Source organism: Corythoichthys intestinalis, chromosome 17 (assembly GCF_030265065.1).
Source record: "Corythoichthys intestinalis isolate RoL2023-P3 chromosome 17, ASM3026506v1, whole genome shotgun sequence".
NCBI lineage: Eukaryota > Metazoa > Chordata > Actinopteri > Syngnathiformes > Syngnathidae > Corythoichthys > Corythoichthys intestinalis.
The window spans coordinates 35,183,197-35,201,036 of record NC_080411.1 but is presented as its reverse complement, the minus strand read 5'-3'; positions in this window follow the sequence as shown (position 1 = coordinate 35,201,036).

Below are 17,840 nucleotides of genomic sequence, written 5' to 3'. Positions count from 1 at the left end.
CAATCTCATTGATGAGCCGCTTGACTATTTTTCAGCGAAAATTTGCCGAATACTGCCAATTTTCACAATCGTCCCGCTTTGTCAGTGTTATATCAGTAAACCAGTGAGCACTGTGGTGAATCAGCGAAAATAAAAACTTTCCTTCTGTCCAAAGACCCCCCCCCCCCCCTTCTATTCAGTTTTGTTTTTTTTTCGGTCAAATTTTTTGGCATGTTGTCCTGAAGAGTAAATGTTTCTAATCAATTTGAATTTGTTATTATTTACTGATTTTATTACATTTTATTTTTCAGTATCAAATGGTCAGAAATGTACCTTGAGTGTATTTTTACAGTTTGGATGTGACTTTTTTTTTAAATTTTTTTTTTTAACTTCAGGCAAATTGATGCGCGTTAAGTCTTTTCTGTTACAAGCAACACAATGTTAAAGAAGTTATACTTTATTATAAGTTGATCTATGTTACTTTTTTTCTTTAATAGAAAAAAAAGGACACAATGTTAGGCTGAGGCGTACTTATAATAGTAATATAGACGAATGATACTATTTACAGTGGCGGCAGAGAGTTGGGGGGGGGGGCGCGAAACATTTACGTCTTCCTTGGGGGGGCGTAACAGAAAATAATTGAGAAGCACTGCTTTAAGACCACACATGGTTCATAACATTAGTAGCACATTAGAGCATAGGTGTCCTTGCGCTTTTGTGTCATGAAGAGTGAGATAGGCAATTGGCACCATCGATCTCGTGAAGGAGGACATTGCCTCACTTAGAAGGTAAGATTTTTTTTTTCTTTGCATTTTCTATTATCTATTTGACTACAGGTACTAACGGGTGGGTTAGGTATATGGAATGATTCAAATGTGTTTGGCCGCTGTTTTATTACGGTTTTACCCCAATTATCAAATTTAACATGGCTTGTCAGTTGTGCTTGGAACATGTAATTTACTATTACTAGTTACGGATTTTTTTTTTTTTGGTTAAAAGACTACTTCCAGAACCAATTAATGTCGTAGGTAGAGGTACCACTGTAATCAAGGTTTTTTTTTTTTTGTATTAAATGGTAATGTGATGAATTTGAAGTTAAGGCCTCTTCACACTTGCTTCAGCCCAGTGTGAAGAGCGGACCACAGAAAGCGAGAAAACGGGAGGAGCCACTGAGCCTGACATAGAAAGGAAGTGAAAAGCAGAAAGCTCTGTAATATAGTCCCAAGCCCCAATGCGTTCATCTTTCATTGTTGCACAAGAAAACAGCTACCTTTCCTATTTCAAGGAGTAGGGGGCATTATAATTAAAGCTGCACCGATACCGATGCCAGTATCGGCAGGGGGCGCCGATCCGGCCCGAATTGGTGGTATCGGTATCGACGAGTACCAACATTTAGGGCGCCGATACCATCTACTGGCATCACTTGAACGCAAATGCACTGTCCTCCCCACGTGAGCTAACTTCCCAAATCCCAATGCATGACATCTGTATGTCTTTGTCTCGAAATTACCAAACGAAATTAACTCATTCGTCTTCAATTTTAACGATGTAAACTACAACGCATATCCGCGATGTTACGCTGCTCATCTAACATAGCATTCACAAACGATTAGCATGCGTAAGCTAACGCCTGCTATTTCAGCGCCGATGGGATCAGAAAGGTTAAAACCGTGGGAGACTAAGCAAACTCATGGTTTCATGATGAACAATGAGTGGCAAATTAAGAGCACCGTACTTCAAACTCGTCCTATTTATGAAAGTCGATTGTCATATGCTGGTATTGTGCAGTAATGAGCAGAAGTGACTTCTGTGGCCAGAAAACACTCAAGCGGCGCAGCGCGCACACTAGATATCATCAAATAGCAGCCTAGATGTCCTATGTTAGATCCCATGCCAACTCTCGCGTGCACAAACTAGATATCATCAAATAGCAACCTAGATGTGTTACATTAGATCCCATGCCATTAGCTGCGTGAGCCCAGAGCGACGCGTAGTCCATATACTACATTGATGAATTAGAAACTGCCATGACTGAATGGAAGTTAAGCAGGCCAAATCAATCCATACTAGTGACTATAGATAATGCTGCAAATACTGTTAATTCAGTACATGTTACAGATGGACTCGGACCACAAATAGGATGTTTTGCTTATATGGTAAATATAGCTGCTAAGAGAGCTGCAGCAATCAACAGTGTGCCCCACTTTACAAACAGTAAAGATTGTTCTCAGCACTTATATACAAAATTTCTCCAGATCCGTAAGAAGTAAGCACATAAATATTATGCACTAAAATGCGTTTTAATATAATGTTATTTTGGCTTGTTAGCAAATAAAAAAAAAAATAATAATAACAGTTGTATTTTCTGTTTCAGAGCACGTATTGAATTGTATCGAAAATCGTACCGAATCCCTTATACATACATACATACATACATACAAACACACACACACACACATATATATATATGTGTGTGTGTGTTTGTGTGTATTTTTATTTTTTTTTTTGCTAACAGAGTGGTATCGGAATGGTATCGGTATCGGCCGATACTGCACAGCCAGGTATCTGTATCGGGCCCAAAAAATGGTATCGGTGCAACACTAATTATAATAGCAGTGTAAAGAGTTTTGGAGAGAGGGTGAATAGTTTTTCTGTTGTTCGTGAACTACGTTTTCACACAAACGCACATCGAGGTACCATTTAGCTTAGCAAGGAGAGGTATGAGAGTAATTTTTCGAGTGTCCCAGACCTCGTGAACTTTTAGAGAAGCGCATTTATCAGGCTTTCGTCAGCCGTGTTTTGCGTATATCCGTCCGCCGAAACAGCCTGACAGCACAGATATATAAGTACGCCTGCCCCGATGCAATTGGATGTGTTATTGATGTCAGCGTGGCGGCGCTCTGACAATAGAGCAAGGCTTTATTTTGGGTCCTGCATCTTGGTGCAAATTCATTCATACGTATTTGCGGTTCCACACAAAACCACCGCCCACCACTCACTTTCGCCCAGAAGTCACTACTTCACACACAATGAATGGGTGCCGCTGAACCCTTCAGACTAGGCGGCCGCTAGTCTGAAACAGCCTTTAAAGTTGGTTAATTTGTGTTTCAGCACAGTACAGAGGTCCCCACCTTGCCAACCTTTTTTGCACCATGGACCAGTTTCACATAAGAAATTGTGATGGACTCGCACTACAACTGGGAGGTCTCAAAAACTTGCTTGCTTTGTTTTTGTTGTTATTGTTCTTGGGGAGGACACTAACTAAAATTGCCTTTCTTCTGTTTATGGTGGATTGGAATGAAATTCAGTGGGTATGTTCTTGGGATGTATATGCATTGATCTTCAGAGCTGGATTTATTGTTTAGCTTTTGCTTGATTAATTGGAGATTTATTGTTCCCTTTAGGTTCAAGGTTAGCAAGTGGAAATAGGTAGAGTGCTCTTTGGTTGTACTTTTAATGTATCTAGGCTGTTTAGATGTTTAGGGAATGAGCTCGGCGGTAGTAAATCATTAAAAAAAAAAAAAAATCAATAAAATTGAACTCACCATTCATGGGAGGCCTATATATATTTCTTTTCAACAACTTGGAATTATTGCTTGTCACACAGCATAGCACAATGTAATACTATAATAATAGAAAGTAATAATGAATAAAGAACAGGTAAAAAGAAAACAACTTTTGTCTCTGTTAGAAACTAAATTTAGACTCTTTAAATTAAGTTATGACTAGTAAACATCCAATATATTTGAAGTGGCAGTTACAGTCCAAAGAACCTGAATATAAGGGTGCCATATAATTTGAACCCATCTACTTGTGATGATGATGATGACGAGGCTGAGATTCAGATCAATGAGCCAGTCAGGCTTGAATCGATTTTTGTGTGGCTTTAGCGGGAACGTGCACCCTTCTAGTTTGCTTTCGTTTACCATGAGAGCTAGGTTCGGAAGGCAAAGCCGTTCTCTCATCCACATCCGCCCACGTTCTTCATCCGCACACCCACTCTGCCCTCTCTCTTACTCTCTCACCAGGCTAAAGAGTTTTGCCAGCATTCCCTACAGCATGGTAAAGTCATTGCACCTTTTGACAGAGATGGAGAGGATTTATTTTCCGGCACTGTTCTGGATTCATGCTGCGAGAGGCGCAGGGGGCATGCGGATCAATACCTCCTCACAAGTGCTGTAGCTGGGATTCTTGTAGATTGTCAGCACTCATATACAGGAGAGTCTGTAGAAGTCTTTAGCAAGTGACGGCCAGTTTCTTACTTTGGCTAAAAGACTGAGGAAGCAGCAACAACCTAACACTATTGTACGCTTTGCAGTATTGGTGCAAGCCCAATAGTTGACCACACTAATGACATTTAAAGCTGAAGGTCAATTATTCACTAATCTTGCATTTTGTCAGTAACTTTTTCAGTGCCATTGACACTTGTCATCCTTCTGCTGTGATTTTGTATTAGTCTGTCACTAGTAGGTATCCAATCAATTTGAACTGCAAGGGTTGGCAGCTAATGACCATCCATCCAGGGCCAGTCCTATGCAATCCTGGGCCCATGAGCAAAACCGTATAGTAAGTGTCATTTGATATCTAGCATAGGGTAGAATATAAGACAGGTGAGTAACTCGATGCCAGTTTTGTTCTGTACAAATTAAAGTTAATAAGCGTAAATTGAATCAATATTTTGGTCACAGACTACCATCTAGACCAGCAAAATGATAACGATGAACATGATGATTCGATTTATTCATTACACAGCCCAAAAACCAACGCGAAATCCTTCATAAATACTGCAGGTACAATCCCAAATAGCAATTACACGTAGCAAAAATTATAAATGCAAATCGTAATAATAATAACAATAATGGAACAAATCGGGTTCTAATGTGGCGGTTGTGTTTTGCATGCTGTTACTGAACACACCGTATGACTGACAAGAGGGTGAGAGAGGTGCGATAGATTGGGAACTTTTTACTTTCTTTTTTCACGTTCTGTTGTTGTTGTTGGCATCAGCTACGGCAGACAGTAGACATGTTGTGTTGCACAAGTTCTTAAATAAATTATTTTAAAGCTGGCGACTTCCTTTCCAAAGTTACAGTACAGTACAGTACAGTAATACAGTAATAATAACTGTCACCTTAAAGTGCCTGTGGCAGCATAGAAAAACAATCTTAAATAGCATTATTATGTGTTATTATGTATTAGAATATTTTAGGACAATTCGACTACAACAATTTGGCAAAGCGCAGATGACGACAAATTAGTCTTTTAATCCCACATTTACACCTGCCTGTCTTTATAGCGCTTTATCGTCCCCAGTTGGATGATGACGTCTGCAGGTCACGATTTCATCTGATTTAGAATTCAGCCCATTGAGGGGGAATATTCAGAACGAGGAAAATGAGCAGCATAATGTCATCATTGTTTCAATCTCTCTACTCCAATATTTTTAAAAGCGCATTCTCGTTGGGCACGTGAACAGAATCAGCCAGCCAAACTGGCTGACGCCAGGGCGGGGGGCTGCTCGTGGCAAGCTGAGGAAAGCATATTCTGGGCAGGCACGTGAATAGGACCGAGCGGACTGGATCTGCCAGCCAAACCGACCGACGTTGGAGCGGGGGGCTGCTCGTGGCTAAGCCGAGGAAGGCGCATTCTCGGCGGGCAACCGAATATGACCAAGTGGGCTGAATCAGCCAGCAAAACCGGCCAAAGTCTAAGCGGGGGGCTGCTCAAGGCCAAGCCAAGGAATGCACATTCTCAGCTGGCACGCCTTTATTGGCCGGCGACCATGGTGTGCGACAATCCGCCGGTCGTTGGCCGTGTGGACAGGGAGTTTTTTAACCCACAAAATGCAAGCCACCTCCTTATTAAAATGTGTGCCATGATCCCAGTATTTGACATAGTATAAAACACGGAGCTTACCCACCTCACAATGGTCCCACAGTTGTCATACTTGTTTTGGCTATTATCCACGGTGAACAGGAACTTTTCAAAACTCAAAAAGGTGCACACACACCTCTCCCTGGTGCAGCAACAAAAGCCTGCAGCACATTGGGCTGGCGTGATGCGAAAAATAAACGAAAAAATCCGCAAAATCATCTGGATGCGCAGTTGTTCTGCATACAGTAGTACTGGCTGTATACTGAAGATGATTATCCCGCTGATGTCACATTCGCATTCTTCATCAATCCAGGCAGTCACTCATTTTCATGGCGCGGGACTTTAAAAAAATTAAATAAATATATTGATCGCTTCCACACACATCCATACGGTCCATTTCATTAAGGAGCAAAAAATACCGCGTGAAATACTAAATAAACATGCTTTTTGCTGTCATAGACACTTTAACTTATAAAGACGATCGTAGACATATTCCAGCCGTATTGTCGAGCCAGTTCACTGACGCGCACACCACGCTCATATTTTAGTATCATTTCCTTATTTATTTTAATGGTAAGCGTCATCCTATTCCTTGTTTCCCCACCACCTGTACTAATCTTCTTGCGACCCATGTTAATTTCTCTCACAAGAAAATCCGCTGTGCTGCTGTCTTGCAGGAAGACAGTGAAATTGTGACGCTGTTATAAATCGTCATATTTGAAGCATGTCATCATATGTCCAGACAAATGACATGTCAGATTTTAAGTCGGATGTCGAAAGGATCTTATGTTGAGGTGTTCATACGTCGCGATACTACTGTACATACATACTTTATGTGTAACAATCCCACAATTCCAACTCAGCAACCTGTTCAGTGACCCTTGTTAAAGAAATGAAAGATGTACTTGGGCAAACCTTCTTTTGGCACAGTTATTCCCAAGTTCTTTATCTTCATGACATGGCCCCAACCTAATACTGTACTAGTATGTACTGTATTTAATTTCCACTTCAAATGAGTCCACCGAGTGATTGAGCCAATCACCGCTGCGACTCCCAGCCATCTGTCTCGCAGTGTGACGTCAAGCGCAAATTTTGCTTGAACAAAATAAAAGTCATCACAATCTGTGCCATCTGCTTCACCCTGCTACCTGTTCCCCGTATTTTACCTGGGTGTTGGAAAAATGGCAACATTTTAATTTTCAAGTATTGATTAAATATATAAGTTATAATGTTTTCAACACTTTGGAAGCTAACTTTTATAACCAACATTTAATTGGAGATTTGAATGTAGCTTCACGTCCAAAGTGCTAGAGAGAATAGATGGTGGTTTTCTCTTATTTTTTTCCTCAGTATTTATTCTACCTAAAGATATAATTGTCTGACTGCTGACAAACAAGTTCTGCAGTTAATTCTTTTTAAGTAGTTTGCGTTCCATTTGTAGCACATTCTCGGCATTCAAAAACAAGATAGCTATGTCCAATTATGTCTTTAATTTGAAACTACTATCATCTGGACTGACATTTTGTCCCTTACTTACATGCAACTCTAATGAAAAGATACGCTAAAATTAAATTGGCTAATGGAGTTGATGTAGAGGGGAATGGCAATAATTACACTGGAATTGGATCTTCTTTCACCATTCTCCCCGAGTCCCCACACATGGGGGGAAAGCCGAACTTGAAATTTCAAGTCGACCTATTTCATTTGCATTTGATGCAAATGCAAGTTATCGTCGAAAACTAAAAATTTGAAGTAAGATGAGCTTATGTTAATGGGTACCACAGATAGAAAAACATGTAGTTCTTAAAAGATAAATGTTAGTAAGAGTTCTAATAATATGATATTAAAACCCCTCTTCATGTTTTTGTTTTAATAATATGTGTAAAATTATTTGAACTAGTAGGTCGCCATTGTTGTTGACGTCGCACGGCGGTGACATCACATGGCCACGCTGTTGGACTTCCAAATGCTCACTCTTTAACTACATTAACATGTCATCGGTTCTGCCCTTCAAATTTGAACCCGAATGGAACATTATTCAGAAGGACAGCAAAAGCAAAATGAACAGGAAAAACGGGGTGAGAGGAGTAGCATTCATGTGTCAAGTTTGCTAGTGACAGCACTCCCGTGCTCTAGTGACGACAGCAGGAGAGTGTTTGATGTCAAAAACTGTTTGCAGATCTTCACAGTAAACTATTGTGTGATCCAACTTATTCCAATATTATTATGGAGATAGTTAGCATCCAGAGCTGTCGTGTGCTTTACATATGATTAGGGTATAAGGTGAAACACAGCAGTTTGATTATTTTTGCTGATAGCCCGGAGCCGTGCATCAAAACACACAAAAACGTTTGCCTCTACCAATACGTCTAATGACGTCTTACCTTATTTTTGTCACATAAAAGCAGATGTCCAGATTGTTGATCATCCTGCTTCCATCATGCTGCTGGTTGCTTCCTGGTGAATAAGCAACACGGAAAACAAATAAATGTATTAAACTTTGGTTGCTGGCTAGTCCTATCATTTTGCACATTGAGATCTAAGAGGCAGAGAAAGGTGAGTGGATACAGGCGCTTATTCGCATAAGCTTCATCAACTCCTTCACAACAAACATACGTATCATATAGTGAAAATACAATAAAAATAATATGTCTCTCAGAAAAATAATGTTCACAAAAAGAAAAGTGCTTCCATCTGTATTAATGAGGCCTTATTCTCATACGGTTATAATGCAAAGAGAACTGGCATTCATAAATTCACAATCAAAATAGAAATGCAAAATACACATAAAACTTACTCAGACTTTGGTCAAACTCAAAACATTTCAGCAACTCGTTTAGCTCAACAAATACACCGCATGGCAATATTTAGTTACAATATACAAACTATGATGCTGAGAGCCATTATTAGGAGTCTTGTTTGTTGTGAAGACAACACTCAAATGAGGGTAACAATGGACCTGCACTAAACAGGAAACTACGGCGTCAGTCGAGGGACAAAACGCACTCATTGGCTTGAGTACTTATTAATTTAAAACTCGCCTGACACCTTGTGGTGGCCATGTGACGTCACCGCCCTGCGACGTCAACAACAATGGCTAGCTACTAGTTTATTTTTTTATTTAAAATGTTACAAATTTTATTAAAATGAAAACATTGAGTGATATTAATATCAATTTTTTTTTATTTTTTATTATTAATATCAAATTATTATAACTCTTGCTAACATTTATCTTTTAAGAACTACATGTCTTTCTATCCGTGGTACCCTTGAAGTACCGTGAACGGAACTCAACATTTTAAGTAAAGTGGACTTATATTATTAACTTTTAAAAGTGTACTTTTAATATTAACTCATTGGCTGCCATTCTGCCATTGACAATGATAGCTGTCCAATCTATTTGGACCGGCAGGGCTGCCAGCAATCGGAAGATCACATTCGATTAACGAATTTTCATTCACTACCAACCCTCCCACATCTCATGGATTGGACGTCTACTAGTGATAAACTCATTTGGGATGAAGATCAGCACCTCCAAATCCGAGACCATGGTCCTCAGTCAAAAAGGGTGGCATGCCCTTTCCGGGTCAGGGATGAGATCCTGCCCAAGTTGAAGAGTTCAAGTATCTTGGAGTCTTGTTCACGAGTGAGGGTAGGAGTGAGCAGGAGATCGACCGGCGCATCGGTGCAGCTTCTGCAGCGATGCCGTCTCTGCACAGGTCCATAGTGGTGAAGAAGGAGCTGAGCCAAAAGGCGACGCTGTTGATCTACCAATCGATCTATGTTCCTACCGTCATCTATGATCACGAGCTGTGGGTTGTGACTGAAAGAACACGATCCCGAATACAAGCGGCCGAAATGAGTTTCTTCCGCATTTTGAGATGAGAAGCTCGGTCATACGGGAGGGACTTGGTGTTGAACCTCTACTCCTCTGCGTTGAGAGAAGCCAGCTGAGGTGGCTCGGGCATCTGATTAAAATGCCTCCTGGATGCCTCCCTGGAGAGGTCATTCGGGGACGACCCAGGACACACTGGAGAGACTGTCTCTCGGCTGGCCGAGGAACGCCATGGGATCCTGCTGAAGCAGCTGGTTGAAGTGGCTGGGGAGAGGGAAGTCTGGGCATCCCTGCTAAAGCTGCAGCCATTGCGACCCAACCACGGATTAAACGGTAGATGATGGATGGATGGATGGATGGATGGATGGATGGATGGATGGATGGATGGATGGATGGATGGATGGATGGATGGATGGATGGATGGATGGATGGATGGATGGATGGATGGATGACTTCATTTTTAAGAGTGACGTGATTGGCTGTTGATTATCATACTATGCGCAACAAACAATAAGAGTTTCACTGTAGCATACATTAAGGCAAACTGCTGCAATCAGGGTCTCTGTAAACTTTTCACTATTCTAAGCACAACACTATTTGCACACAATCACCCAGAGAGCTATTGATTTGGACTGTACTCCATCAATCTTCACAACTGTGACCAATTTTGAACGCGAGGACTAGCAGTAAGATGCATAGAAATCTGACCACTTGCGTTTCCAAGACAACTCGTGTTTGCCTTTCAATAAGGTAGCACGTTAAAAAAAGAATATAAAATATATTCAGTAACCTCCGCATGGACTCAGATTTATGAAATCTACCCTTCAGCTGGTGATGGGGTAAGGCAAAATCCAATTATATATATAAAAAAAAAGGCTTTATACAGAAGTCAAAGGTCTGAAATACAGTATATCAAATTCCAACAAAAAAGACTGCCTTCTGTTTATTAAAAGGTTGGTGTCTCATTTTGTTTGGGGTTGTTGTTTTATTTTGTCTTGGTAATATTTTTGAGTTGCCCAAAGTAGGCGTGGTGAGGAGCTTATTGATCTGATATCTAATTCATTTAACCTCTTGATACCTGAATTTCCATGAAATTACATTTCTAAAGTAAATAAAAAAGAAGGAATTGTTTTAATACATTCCCCCTTTTTCTTCATTTTAAAAATATTTTTCAAACTTTTTTTTTTTAAATTTTTATTTTTAATGAATTTATTTTTAATCAAACTGCTATATTTAGTTTTAGTTTTTTGTATTTACTTTTTTTTTTTTTTTTTTTTTTTAGTCTAAGGACTTTCATATTTTTAGCTGTGCTTTCTTTCTCTTTAATTTTCTAAGTATTTTTATACTCAAACTATTTTTATGTACTCATGTATTCCCCCAATGCTTTTGATGGAAACTAGTATATGTTAAGTATAAATTCAGGCATCAAATGTGAGGTCAGGTTTAGAATGATTGTGTGTGAGTGCCATTGACGGCGCTCGATGTCCAATTGCCTCTCCTAGTCAAAATCAACTGGATGTCTTCTAGTGAGAAACTCATTTTAACTTTACAGCAAAAAAAAATGAAAATGGCAATGATGTCATTGTACATACTTTATTTTTCAGTGACCCTAACCCAACAGAGAAAACTATCGCCAATGAATTGTGTCAATTATCACAGCACACGAAAATGTATTATATTCACGCACATCAGCGGGTTTTAAAGAGCATAGTCGTATTGTTTTGTCAGCTCTCTGAGGCGCCATTCATGTGCAAATCAGCCCTGCCTATTCTTGGAATAGTGCAAAAGAACCTTAGTTTCTGAAGCAAACAGATAATAACAGTGTGCACATGTATCTTCCAAAAGAGAGACATGAACATGCAATGGTCCAGTATTCCCTCTGAGCCTCTGAACCTTTTTTTCATGACGCTTTGATTGTTAGCTATTCCTGTCATGTACAAGCTATTGTCAAGGCTGTATGAGGGCTTTTATTCATGCCCTTCTTACTTTCATTGGCCAAGAGCCGTCATTGCTGTACTTGCCTTGTTGGTAACTGCGAAAAAATATTCTTCCATTATTGTTGGTTACGGTTTGGAAAATGAAATAGTGTAGGGTTATCCACAGTTCACGTGACAAACATTGGTAATATTTGGCAACCGATAGAGAATAGAACAAATGTTTTAGGTTAGGGCGTTTACGTACAGCATATCGAACAATAATTTTTCAAAGGTTTTCTTTTTTAGCCACAATTTAGACGATCGGTTCAAATATGTCCAAAAGCCATGTCTAATATAAAAACCTGAATAATTACAACTCAATTAACATTTTTTTATGTGATCTAATTTATTCTTCTTATTATTTTTTCTCTCTCTAAACAGCAAATAAAAATTTAACATCGAAACAAAATTTTTTTTTTTTTTTTGCATCCAAGCAAAAATTTTTACATTGATGCCATTTCTTAATTACATTGAAGCAAAAAAAACAACATTTTTTTGCATTGAACAAAAAAAATTTTCAAAGCAAAAAAAAGAAAAAAAGTTCAGGTCGCAGCAAAAAAATAATTTAAAAAAACAAATAATTCCGCTATTTTAAACGTGCGTTGTGCGGCTCAATTTTCCAGGTAAAGAATTGCAACAATGGAGCGTGTTCACCCGTGGGGCATGTTAATTGAGTTTTACTTCGAAATAGTCCTAAAATATGATGACATAAGATCAATTCTTGATGCTAAGCACGGTTTCCAAATAAGCAGAAGATATTTGAAGCGAGTCTTGAATTCAAACGGCCATTTTCGTCGGAAAACGTTCTGTGATTTCGCGGTCCTTGTTGATTTCAATAGCAACCAATTGCTATACCGCGCACAGCTACACTGTTACCGATGAATGTCCAGCAAATGCAGAGAACATGGACTACAAGTAAGAAAAGAGGACGTTCGTCTGGTTATTATCTTCCAAGATTTTTTTTTTTGCTTCGATGTTAACTTTTATCTCCCATTTTATGTTTTCTTCAATGAAAAAAAAAATTGCCTCGATGTGAAAAAAAAATATTTTGCCTCAATGTAAAAAAAATGTTTTGCTTCGACCTCTACTTTTTGAATTTTAGTTTTTTTTTTTTTTTTTTTTTTTTTTTTTTTGCTTTGACAGAAAAGAAAACTTTCGTTTCCCTTTAGGAGCACTGTTGTTATTTTTTTCTTTTTTTCAACTTTTTTTTTCCCCCTCTGTATTTTTTTCTTCTTCCATGCCACCTTAGGGGCTCCATAGACTATAAACTAGGGTGACCAAACGTCCTCTTTTGCCCGGACATGTCTCTTACGTGCTCTCTGGAGGGTCCGGCCGGGTTTCATAAATTCATGAAAATGTCCGGTTTTTATGATTTTTCACGGGACCAATTTGAAGAGAATCCCTTCGGCCGCCAGGAGGCAGCGCCTGCCTGCGTTGATGTGGCTCCGACTAGTAGGGGCGGGAGAAGGAGTACATCTTCTTCTTGTTTTTTGTTGGCAGTTTACCCTTTTTTTCTTGTGGAATTACCACCATCTAACGACAGTTGACAGTTTGGGAAGAAATCAGACTACAGCAAGGAGTTTTAAGACGTGGCTCCATACACCTTTCTGTAGGTTTCTCATAGCCTACGGTGTATGCGTATTGACTGGACTACATTTCCATGTGTCTGCATTATATATATATATATATATACATATACATATATAAATATACACGTATATTTTTTAATCATTATTCTTTTTTTATAATTTTTTTTTTTTTTAAGGTTTGATTTTTTTTTTTAGGAAGAATAAAGCCTGTTGAGTAAAAAAAAATATTTTCATATAGTGTATAATATATACTATATGGCAATAGGCCTATGTTTTTTTTTTTTTTTTTTTTTTTTAAATAAAACTGAATTTTTCTAACCAGACAGAGGAGGCACACTTTAAATATATTAGTTAGATAGGCATCTTTGAGTGGACTTCAAGTAAAATTCAAGTATCTCGAGGCCGGGCCGAGGGTCCTCTTTTTTGGAAATCAAAATATGGTCACCCTACTATTAACCTTATTTTAGAGCTTTTATTTTGTCTGTTTTTATGCACTAGTTTCTCCTATACAGTAAAGTAGTTTTTGTTTTTTTGTCAAAAAAGACAAAAAGGTGTCCTTTCAGCATGCACATGAGTGAGTATACAACTGTTAGCCTGTGTTGATGCATTTCCTCTGACATTTAGGATGGCTTTGCTACTATTGTAATGATTAAACGACTTCATCATAATAACCAATTTTGCAGGCTGAAATGAAGGTGCCCCAAGTCATTTGGCTCCAGCAAAAGAACTGTTTTTCTGTATTTTTTTCCTCTTTTGTTCTGCAACCTTTCTCTCTGTAAACATGCTTCACTGAAGTCAGCCTGCAGTCATGGCTTTAAAGGTAGAACAACGTTGCCCCCTGTTGGTGACGTATCAGAATTGAGGAGGGGGGGGGGGGGGCAGCACCGGCTTGGCGGAGAGGTGGCTTGCTGAGTCTCATCCTGGAAAACAGCCCTTGTCTGCGTTTGAAGAGGGTTTGTGCAGTCGGGTTGAACTCAGCCAAGCAGAATATTGCTTTGCTTTGCTGGGGCCGTCAGCAGGTGACAGCTGACCCAGCATATATCACAGGCGAATGATGTGTATGAGTGTTGTGTGGGGAGGGGTAGGATGGGGGGGAGCGAAGGCAGAGCGGGAGGTCACCCAGAGGCTATTTTGGTGGACATTTACAATACACCCTTCTTAAAATGAGCATTCACTTATTCACTTCCAACCATTCCACTTCAAATGGATTGGACGTCTAATGTAGTCAGTGTCTGAATTCAGGGTCTACACACTTCTGTTGAACGGTATGTCTGCGGATTGCAAGATGGGAGCGTGACATAAAATGAGCTGGTAACGTGTCGCTGACATTAGGCTATAGCTAACGCGATTTGTAACCCTAACCTCAACCATGCCCCCCGTCAATGTGGCATCTTGTGGAAGCTAACGGGAGAAAGCTATTTGGCTAATGATTTTCAAGCACAAGAATTTAGCGGAAATTAGGTGCCAATCAGGGAAATTTTGAGGAATGCGTTTATTTGATAACCTATGTGCGTTCTCGTTTTGTTTTGTTGTGACGTGTATTAAGAGCATCGTTAGCGCAGCGCTGTCGATGTTTTGCTAGAACACACAGTGCGTGCAGGCGTTCTATCAACATATAACATTTGAAGAGTAAACATGTATGATTTATGTCTGTTATTTGTGTCCTCTTTTTATGAAATCAAAATACGCTCACCCTAAAACGCCCCCATTTACAGACACGCTACCATGGGCGGAGGTGCCTAATGGATGCAGTTGGCGGAGGATCCTTATCCCTGGTAACCGAATGGAACGGTCTAAACTTTGGTGTATTTACAGAATCCGTCATGTAAAAATGACATTTTCTTTAGATTAAATAAAATATAAACTTATGAAGCAACCTCTGACCCAGGGGTGGAACTTGCGACCACACCCAGGTCCAAGCCTGTATACAGGCCCTGGTTTGCAGGCATAAAGTCGGGGTGGTTGATTGAGGGGAGGGTCAAACAGAAAGCAAAGATGATGCGTGGAGCTATAATATAGTGTTTTAAGTGTTAAAATATTTCTGTCAGGCCCCCTGCTTGGCCAGTTATCTGGTTGTCTCCCATGCCCCTGTTGGACGATCCACTCGGGTGGGGTCCCGTTATTCCTCACCGCCCTGGCCCCTGTTCACATTTGTTCCGCCACTGCTCTGAACTGCAAACATTTTTATAGCATCATTCAAGTTAACCATTACTCAGCACTAATGGTCACTTTTTAAGCGAATTTAAGGATTTTGGTTTATCACGCGGCGTTAGACGTTCAAATAAAGAAAAACAATCCTACCGTTAAAAGCTTATGTGAAATCTTTACTTTCATTTATAGGTCATGGCACCTGTAGATGCCGGATTTAAGATTTTCTTTCAGCCGTGGCAGCAGCACGAAAAGCATTCTTGGTTACTGCTGTTAGCTGAATACATTTGTGTTGCGTCATCCAAAATCGTCTCAAAACGGCTGATGCGGAAGACCTGTTATGAGTGCGTGAGAGGAGTTTCCTTGAGCTTTAATGGATTAGGGCAGACTTTGCGCAGTCTTGTGACGTAACTGTTACTAACTTTTAATGGACACTCTGAATGTGCAGACCCTGAATTGGGACATAGCTAATGATTTAATATCACCACTATGACTACAACGACTGCAACCATTCAACCTGTAAAGATCCAAAGTCAAGGCAGTAGGCAGAGACTGTTTGTGCGTAACAAAGTAGAAAATTAAAAAGTGGCTGTGTTGTGCACGTCCGGCAGCCCCTCGCGACATGCATGATTCAAATGAAAAGGCTGTCATCTAGCCCTGCATGCGCCTGATAACGAGTCATTCGTTTGAACTATGTGTATTGAAGCATATAAAGCAATGAGTGGCCATGCAGGGTCTCCAGGCGCACTTTGGGAAGCACAGTGCACAGACATGTCTTATTTTCATTAAAACATTTGGGAAACTCATGTTAATTTTGGGTTCTGGTAACACATTGGCAATTGAAAACATGTTCTCGCGGAGTTTATATATACAACATCTAGCTAGCTTTGTTGACAAATAAGTTTTTTTCATGCAAACAATTACTGCAACTCTAGGATTTAGTATGATAAAAGCATAGATAAGCAATTGACTGTTGAATGTTTAATGGCATAAATCAACATACTACATCGCCACCACCAAAATAAAACTGTGATAAAGCGAGGACACCTGGACAAAAACATGCAGTTTGTACTATACGTATCAATATTTTTCTAAACATCTAAATTATAAATAAAATGGCAAGTTACAATATACAGGTCGCTCACAACTCTTTTTTTTAATTATATTTTTTTAATTACAAATAATCAAATATTTACACCACGATTCGACCGCAATAGCTTCGGCTAAACGACTTTTGTTACGCTCATATCGCAGTGCATTTTGCCTAATTCAAATTTTTTGTTCAGTCAGATATTGTTATGTACCTGTTCACAAGCATCCGAATTCAAAGGGGGACAGGAACGCGTCTGTGACATCACATGCAAGCGCACGGTGACACATCGTCACCATAGGTGGAGTTTGACTATTGGGGCACTGTTCGTGAGGTGAGGTTCTAGGGCTAGTTCGTGGTAAGGACTAACTGTAGCCAGGATGGTGTGCCGGTCAGAGCACAGGAAAAAAGGCGTTGAAACCACTGCTGCTTTAGAATGGCTTTAATTTGCCTTAAATTGTCCAAATATTCCTTGATGTACAAATGAGGAATTTAACTCCACAGGACGTGAAGTATAAACCCAGGTATAAAACCAGTCTGAAACAATAAAAGGAAAAAAGGAAGGATTGCACAGATTAAAGATGCTCAATGTGCTCAATGCTCAGTTGCTTACTAGCCAACACTAGTAAAAACCAGGCCTTGTCAGATAGCGACACCCACAGGAAAACCGCGGGAGAACAACTTAAGAAAATAAAATACACCTTAATCCAAAAATAATAGGAAGAGGGCTGAGCCTTTATTACAGCCGCCCCCAAATGTGCATGCACATTTGCTTCCAAATAAAGGCATCTTTTCACAGAAAGTCTACTCTTCACCGGATGGAAGAGCTGGCAACGACACCAGGCGAGCAACGGGACGGGTGTAGACATGACCTTTAACGTCCACATCAGCTGACCTAATACACCCATCATCACTCCTGTGGACCTTGGTCACCTGTCCAATGGGCCACGAAGCTCGGGGAAGCTGTGGTTCCACAATCATGACGACGGCCATCTGGCCGCCCCATCAGCAACGTGTTCGGGGTCACGGGATCGATGTCGGCAACATCACTGGAGACGTATCCAAGTGGTTTGGAGTTGAGGATAGATTCTACTTCCAACAGAACGGTGAGGAGGACATCTTCGTGGACTGGTTGTGCTCCAACGCCGGTGTGCAGAGCAGCCTTTACGGAGCGGATCTCCCGCTCCCACACTCCACCAAAATGAGGGGCTGCCGGGGGGTTGAAGCAGAATTTGATCTTTTGAGAAGCAAGTTGTTGCTGCAGGGTGGGAGCCATGTTAGCGAAGGCCTCTTTGAGTTCGCGCTCTCCGCCCTTGAAGTTGGTCCCCTGGTCGGACCATAGCTCGGCA